The following is an 8742-nucleotide window of genomic DNA, read 5'->3' on the forward strand; positions in this document are numbered from 1 at the left end:
ACCCGCAATGGCTCCCATTTCCCTAACATCTTACAATTAATATTCATATCAGTGAGTTAAAATCACTTCGTGTCCACACCCCTCCCCATCTCTGGCCCCTCCTCCAAACCTGCAGCAAACCTATCCATGTTCTCTCCATACCTCTGGCATTGGCCTCTTTCACTGTGACTGACATTGCTTGGTTCCATTCGCACTCATCTGATTGTGGCCAGCACATCTCCAGCAATGGCTTCTCTTCCCACACCAGCACATTTACTTCTGGAGATCCTGAACTTCCCATTCTTTCTCCCACCTCTTTCTTATCTACATGTTGTCCACTGGAAACACCATCTACAGCCATATTGTCAGATCCACATGTATACGAACAACACCCGGATCCTGATATCCACCAACTCTCTCGACCCTCCACTGCCTCTGTATTATCAGACTGTAACAGTCTGTTTTCCATGAGCTGCAATTAACCATGGGGAAGAATGAAGCCTCCATCTTTGGACACACTACAACCTTCAGACCTTTGTCACTGATGCCATCCCCCTCCTAACTGTTGTCTCAGACTGAATATGATGTGATATAAACTATGATTCCGAGGACCACTGCATTTTTTCCGATCTAAAAATTGACTTGGATCCTGGAATACAGAGTAGAAATTGAAAATGTGCCTATGATAGCAAACCTGGGGGAGCTGCATACAATGAGGATGATGCACAACACATGTAACAGGACATCGATAGACAAGCAAAATGGACAGAGAGGTGGCAGATGAAATTTAATACAGACTCGTGTGAGGTGATGCATTAGAAGAGGGGATGTCGAGAGGCAATGTAGAATTGGTCAAATTGGAGATAAAATCACCCCTTAACCTTCTAAATTCCAGGGATACTGACCAATTAAACAGTCCCAAGCCAAGCAAATTATTGGGTTTCACACAGAGTAAATTTCCCTCTGCAATGTACCATCGCACACTTCCAGGGACGGGACAGAATGGGGTTAGATACAGAGTAAAGACAGGAGCCTATGATACTATAAGTAGAGAAATAGGCTTGTGCAGTACAAACTGATACTGGGTGAAATGTAGCATAAGCGGACACGCACACAGACACAGATACACACCGAGACAGACGTACATACATACACACAGTTACAAGCACATATACATATAGACACACGCACACAGACACCCACAAACACGCATACGTACATACACTGACACACTCACACACACAGGCGCACATACATACACACCAACATACCTACACACATCCACAGACACACATGCCAACACACATACATACACACACAGACACAGACAGACACACAAACAGACATACCTACACGCATCCAGAGACAGACATGCAGACACACATACACACACACACAGACACAAGCACAGACAAACACGGTGATTGCACAATCCACACATCAGTAAAAATTAACAAACAGAATCTCCATAATAAATCCCCATGTTCTGCCCCATCCTGTGTTGAGGGTTTCATGTTCCTGTCTGTTCCGTTTAACCAGACTCTCCCTATCCTCCTGAAGTCTGGTATTGTTACCTTCACTGCTTATTACATTGCAGATGACACAAAACTTGACAAAAAATTGAGTTTTTCCCTTGAAACACAAGTCTAAGTCATTGGTATATATCAAAAAGAGCAGTGGCCCTAATATGAACCTCCACTGTAAACCTCCCTCCAGTCTGAAACATCCATTGACCACTCTGTCAGCCAATGTCGTATCAACTCAGCCACTGCCCCTGTAATCCATGGTGCACCAATATTGTTAACTGGTTGATTAGGAGTCACGATTAAGTCCTTCCCATGAGGACACTTGTCCCAGACCTCTCTGTTTGTACTTTTGCATCAAAATTCCCCGGACAGGTACACCGTGGATTAGGTACAGAGTAATGCTCCTTCTAAACTCTCCCACCCAACACTACCAGGGCAGTAACATTGAGGGGCAGATAAAGACTGTATCTCGTTCTACATGGTCAAAAACAAATGGAGAAACAGAAAGAGATAAACAGAGAGATACAGACCAACGGGGTGACTAAGAGTGATAGACGGATATTTAACATTGGACATAAGAGCTGGAGGCAATTTAACCCCTCATCCCTGATTCAGCATTCAATGAGATCAGGGCTGATATATGATCTAACTCATATCATATATTGTGCCTTTGCTCCTTATCTCTTAATAACGTTGGTCAACAAGAATCTGTCAAACTCAGATTTAAAAACTAACAGTTAAACCTGCGGGAATTGCCGTTTGAAGAAGAGAGTTCCAAAACTGCAAAACAAATCCAAAGGAAAGATTGAATAGAAACAAGAAATGCTGGAATCACTCAGCAGGTCAGGCAGCATCTGTGGAAAGAGAAGCAGAGTTAACGTTTTGGGTCAGTGACCCTTCTTCAGAACTGACAAATATTAGAAAAGTCACAGATTATAAACAAGTGAGGTGGGGGTGAGGCAAGAGATAACAAAGGAGAAGGTGCAGATTGGACCAGGCCACATAGCTGACCAAAAGGTCACGGAGCAAAGGCAAACAATATGTTAATGGTGTGTTGAAAGACAAAGCATTAGTACAGATTAGGTGTGAATACACTGAATATTGAACAGCAGCAAACGCAAACCTGAAGAAAAACAACCTGGAAAAAACAGTGGGTAAGCAAACTGAACAAACTAAGATGAAATGAAATAAATGCAAAAAAAGATTGTAAAAAATGTAAAAAGGAATGTAAAAAAAAGGAAGAAAAAGTAACTAAAAATGAAAGTAAAATGGGGGGCTGTCATGCTCTGAAATTAGTGAACTCAATGTTCAGTCCGGCAGGCTGCAGTGTGCCTAATTGGTGGATGAGATGCTGTTCCTCGAGCTTGCGTTGATGTTCACTGGAACACTGCAGCAATCCCAGGACAGAGATGTGAGCATGAGAGCAGGGGGGAGTGTTGAAATGGCAAGCAACCGGAAGCTCAGGGTCCTGCTTGCGGACTGAGCGGAGATGTTCCGCAAAGCGGTCACCCAGTCTGTGCTTGGTCGCCCCAATGTAGAGGAGACCACACTGTGAGCAGCGAATACAGTATACTACATTGAAAGAAGTACAAGTAAATCGCTGCTTCACCTGAAAGGAGTGGTTGGGGCCTGGGATAGTGAGGAGAGAGGAGGTAAATGGGCAGGTATTACACCTCCTGCGATTGCAGGGGAAGGTGCCCTGGGACGGGGACGAGGTGGTGGGGGTAATGGAGGAGTGGACTAGGGTGTCGCGGAGGGAACGATCCCTTCGGAATGCTGACAGGGGAAGGGAGGGGAAGATGCGACTGGTAGTGGCATCACGCTGGAGGTGGCGAAAATGGTGGAGGATGATCCTTTGGATATGGAGGCTGGTGGGATGAAAAGTGAGGACAAGGGGAACGCTGTCACGGTTCTGGGAGGGAGGGGAAGGGGTGAGGGTAGAGGTGCAGGGAATGGGCGGACACGGTTGAGGTCCCTGTCAACCACAGTGGGGGGAAATCCTCGGTTGAGGAAAAAGGTCATATCAGAAGCACCGTCATGGAAGGTAGCATCATCAGAGCAGATGCGTCGGAGACGAAGAAACTGGGAGAATGGAATGGAGTCCTTACAGGAGGTAAGGTGTGAAGAAGTGTAGTCGAGGTAGCTGTGGGAGTCAGTGGGCTTATAATGGATATTGGTAGACAACCGATCCCCAGAGATGGAGACAGAGAAGTCAAGGAAGGGAAGGGAAGTGTCAGAGATGGACCATGTAAAGGTGAGAGAAGGGTGGAAATTGGAAGCAAAGTTGATAAAGTTTTCTAGTTCGGGGCGGGAGCAGGAAACGGCATCGATACAGTCATCAATGTACCGGAAAAAGAGTTGAGGGAGGGGGCCTGAGTAGGACTGGAACAAAGAATGCTCGACATATCCCACAAAAAGACAGGCATAACTAGGACCCATGCGGGTACCCATAGCGACACCTTTTACTTGAAGGAAGTGCATGGAGTTGAAGGAGAAGTTGTTCAATGTGAGAACAAGTTCAGCCAGGCAGAGGAGGGTGTTTGTGGATGGGGACTGGTTGGGCCTCTGTTCCAGGAAGAAGCGGAGAGCACTCAAACCATCCTGGTGGGGGATGGAGGAGTAGAGCGATTCGACGTCCATAGTGAAGAGGAGGCGGTTGGGACCAGGAAACTGGAAATTGTCAAAATGACGTAGTGCGTCAGAAGAGTCACGGATGTAGGTGGGAAGAGACTGGACCAGCGGAGAAAAGATAGAGTCTAGATAGGAAGAAATACGTTCAGTGGGGCAGGAGCAGGCTGACACAATGGCTCTGCCGGGACAGTCCCGTTTGTGGATTTTGGGAAGGAGGTAGAAGCGGGCTGTCCGGGGTTGTGGGAATATGAGGTTGGAAGCCGTAGAGGGAAGATCTCCAGAGGAGATGAGGTCAGTGACAGTCCTTTGGACGGTGGCTTGATGTTCGGTGGTGGGGTCATGGTCCAGAGGGAGGTAGGAACAGGTGTCTGTGAGTTGGCGTTGAGCTTCTGCAAGGTAGAGGTCGGTACGCCATACAACAACAGCACCACTCTTGTCTGCAGGTTTGATGAACATGTCGGGGTTAGACCTGAGAGAACGGAGTGCCTCAAGTTCAGAGGGGGACAGGTTAGAGTCAGTGAGGGGGGCAGAGAAATTGAGACGACCAATGTCTCGCCGACAGTTTTCAATGAAGAGATCAAGAGCGGGTAAGAGGCCAGAGGGAGGGGTCCAGGTACAGGCAGAATGCTGGAGGCGGGTGAATGGGTCTGCTGGTCGGGGGGAGGACTCCTGGTCGAAGAAGTGAGCCCAGAGGCGGAGTCGACGGAAGAAGAGCTCAACGTCATGCCGAGCGCGAAATTCATTGAGGTGGGGCTTAAGGGGATAAAACTGAGAGCTTTGCTGAGTACAGAACGCTCAGCATCAGAGAGGGGGAGGTCAGAGGGTATAGTGAATACACGGCAAGGGGTCAGATCAGAAGGGGTGGGGTCAGAGGGAAGTGAAGCGGAAGGAGGATCTGGAGGGGCATTAGTCCCCATCAGCTGCTGGAGCTTGCGTTCCTTAACACCTGAAAGGAAGAAAAAAAGTTTTTTGTTAATGCGTCGGATGAGACGTAAGATGAAATGAAACTGCGGAGTAGAACAGCTTTGAGATAAGGTGAGACGGTGCTGCTGGAAAGAGAGGTCCAGTGTGTGCATGTGGCGGCGCATAGCACTGAGTGTGGATCTCAGGATGCGGCGAGAGTAGCAGACCGAGGGACGTTGTATTTCTCGGAGATCCTGGGTGGTTTCAAAGCATGATGGGTGAAACTGCAGTTGGAATCCACGTGGAATAAGTCGGAGCCGGAGACAGTAACTGAGGAAGGAGATGTGGCTGTGAAAACGAGTTTTGGTAGATACCTTATCAAACACCAGGAGGGAAATAGAAAGCAATGAAGGTGAACAAGGTAAAAGAGACAAACGAAAATCCCGTCGGAGAGAAGAGCAGAACTTCTTCAAGCTAGGCATTCCTGGAAGATAAGTGGCAGTGAATTAAACACTAAGATAAAAGCAAAATACTGCGGATGCTGGAAATCTGAAACAAAAACAAGAAATGCTGGAATCACTCAGCAGGTCTGGCAGCATCTGTGGAAAGAGAAGCAGAGTTAACGTTTCGGGTCAGTGACCCTTCTTCGGAACTGACAAATATTAGAAAAGTCACAGATTATAAACAAGTGAGGTGGGGGTGGGGCAAGAGATAACAAAGGAGAAGGTGCAGATTGGACCAGGCCACATAGCTGACCAAAAGGTCACGGAGCAAAGGCAAACAATATGTTAATGGTGTGTTGAAAGACAAAGCATTAGTACAGATTCGGTCTGAATACACTGAATATTGAACAGCAGCAAACGCAAACCTGAAGAAAAACAACCTGAAAAAAACAGTGGGTAAGCAAACTGAACAAACTAAGATGAAATGAAATAAATGCAAAAAAAGATTGTAAAAAATGTAAAAAGGAATGTAAAAAAAAGGAAGAAAAAATAACTAAAAATGAAAGTAAAATGGGGGGCTGTCATGCTCTGAAATTATTGAACTCAATGTTCAGTCCAGCAGGCTGCAGTGTGCCTAATTGGTAGATGAGATGCTGTTCCTCGAGCTTGCGTTGATGTTCACTGGAACACTGCAGCAATCCCAGGACAGAGATGTGAGCATGAGAGCAGGGCGGAGTGTTGAAATGGCAAGCAACCGGAAGCTCCGGGTCCTGCTTGCGGACTGAGCGGAGATGTTCCGCAAAGCAGTCACCCAGTCTGCGCTTGGTCTCCCCAATGTAGAGGAGACCACACTGTGAGCAGCGAATACAGTATACTACATTGAAAGAAGTACAAGTAAATCGCTGCTTCACCTGAAAGGAGTGTTTGGGGCCTGGGATAGTGAGGAGAGAGGAGGTAAATGGGCAGGTATTACACCTCCTGCGATTGCAGGGGAAGGTGCCCTGGGACGGGGACGAGGTGGTGGGGGTAATGGAGGAGTGGACCAGGGTGTCGCAGAGGGAACGATCCCTTCGGAATGCTGACAGGGGAAGGGAGGGGAAGATGCGACTGGTAGTGGCATCACGCTGGAGGTGGCGAAAATGGCAGAGGATGATCCTTTGGATATGGAGGCTGGTGGGAAAGATTGATTAGGTCGGGCATATTTTCTTTGGAACAGAGGAGTCTGAGGGGAGATTGAGTTGAGATGTATAAAATTATTAGGGGCCTAGAGAGAGTGGATAGGGAGGACATATTTCCCTAGCACAGAGGTCCATAAACGGAGACATAGATTTCAAAATGTCCACAACCATTATCATGAGGGTACGATGGCTCCCACATTGGCATATTGTGCTGCCTGTTTAAATGGAGAGTATTCATCTAAATTCTCCCTCTTCTGATTCTTCTCTCTTCGTACCTTTCTCTTATATGTTTGTGCACAGAGCAGTGAAGGATGACATCAAATTAAAATATCTTACATTCTCCTTTTCAATCCACGCCAGCAATCTCTCTCTCTCCAACCTTGTCCCTCTCGACAGCCCTCTCTTTACCTGAATAACTAACCCTCTCTCCCTCTGACTGTCCCCTAGTGTCAGAGATAGCAGGAGGGAGAGACAGTGAGAGAATATTGCAGGAACTGTACCCCTTTCCTAAGCTGTGATGAACCTGCTCTGGGAGTGTTCGATAGGCTACATTAATTCGCCGTGTGCAGTCCTATATCAGGCTGTGAAGAAGCAGAGCATGTTCAGTGCGCAACGGGTCAAAGGGAACGATTCACTCCTACCTGCTACTGGGAAGAGAGACTGACCTCAGCATCAAGGTGGCGTTTGACCGAGTGTGGCATCGAGGAGCCCGAGTAAAAATCAAATAAGTGGGAATCAGGGAGAAAATTCCCCGTGGGTGGGGTCATACTGAGCACAACGGAAGATGTCTGTGGTTGTTGGAAGTCATTCATCTCTGCTCCAGGGCATCACTGTACGAGAGTCTGAAGGTAGTGTCCTGAGCCCAACTATCTTCAGCTGCTCTTCAATGTCCTGCTCGACATCATTCTGTCTGAAGTGGGGATGTTTACTGAGGATTGTGCAGTGTTCAGTTCATTTACACCTCCTCAGATAATAAAATCCCAACTGGAAAGATTGGAAATCGTGAACAGGTCAGGCAGCATCTGTAGAGAGGGACAGAGTTAGTGCTTCAGGTCGATGGTTTCCAAATTTCCAACATCGACAGTATTTTGCCTCGGATAATGAAGAGATGCAGTGGTGCATGCACCAAGACCCGAACAACATTCAGGCTTGGGCCGACCGGTCGGCAAGTAACATTCACGTCACACAAGTGCCAGGCAATGATCATCTGCAACATGAGAGAATGCAACCAGCTCCCCATGGCATTCAAAGCACTATCCCATCGTTGAATCCCCAGCATCACCATCCTGGGGAAACATTGACATCAAACTTAACTGAACGAATCCCATCAATAGTTTTTTTTTCATCCAGCGGCTGGTGGGGGTTTGGAACTCAATGACTGAAAAGATGGTAGAGGCAGAAACCCTCATCACATATGAAACAAACTCTTGGATATACACTTGCAGGAATAACTTCTTCATGTTTAAGATAGGTAAGGAATAACTCTCCCCCTCTGCACTGCCCCATCGAGTACTCTCAGGGGAGGTACAACACAGGTTAGGTACAGAGTAAAGCTCTGTGTAAAATGTCCCTGAAGTGTTGGATTAACCCTGATCCCTCACTGTTCCCGGCTCAGCCTCAAGTTTCAACTCCCTCTGTCACTGAGATGCTCCTGTATCACTTGCCTTAATATAACAGCACAACCTTTACAGAGGGGCAGCACAGTGGCACAGTGGTTAGCACCACAGCCTCACAACGGCGCGGGTTCGATTCTGGTTACTGCCTTTGCAGAGTTTGCAAGCTCTCCCTGTGACCGCGTGAGTTTCTGCTAGGTGCTCCGGTTTCCTCCCACAGCCAAAGACTTGCAGGTTGATAGGTAAATTGGCCATTGTAAATTGCTCCTACTGTAGATAGATGGTCTGAGAATAGTGGCGATATAGTAGGGAATAAGGGATTAATGGAGGATTAGTATAAATGGGTGTTTGTTGGTCGGCACAGACTCGGTGAGCCAAAGGGCCTGTTTCAGTGCTGTATCTCTAAATAAATAAAAATAAATAAATAACCAGATGCCGGGTTTGAGAGCCGGACAGGGACACGGGATTA

The sequence above is a fragment of the Heterodontus francisci genome, chromosome 21, assembly GCF_036365525.1.
Source record: "Heterodontus francisci isolate sHetFra1 chromosome 21, sHetFra1.hap1, whole genome shotgun sequence".
Lineage (NCBI taxonomy): Eukaryota > Metazoa > Chordata > Chondrichthyes > Heterodontiformes > Heterodontidae > Heterodontus > Heterodontus francisci.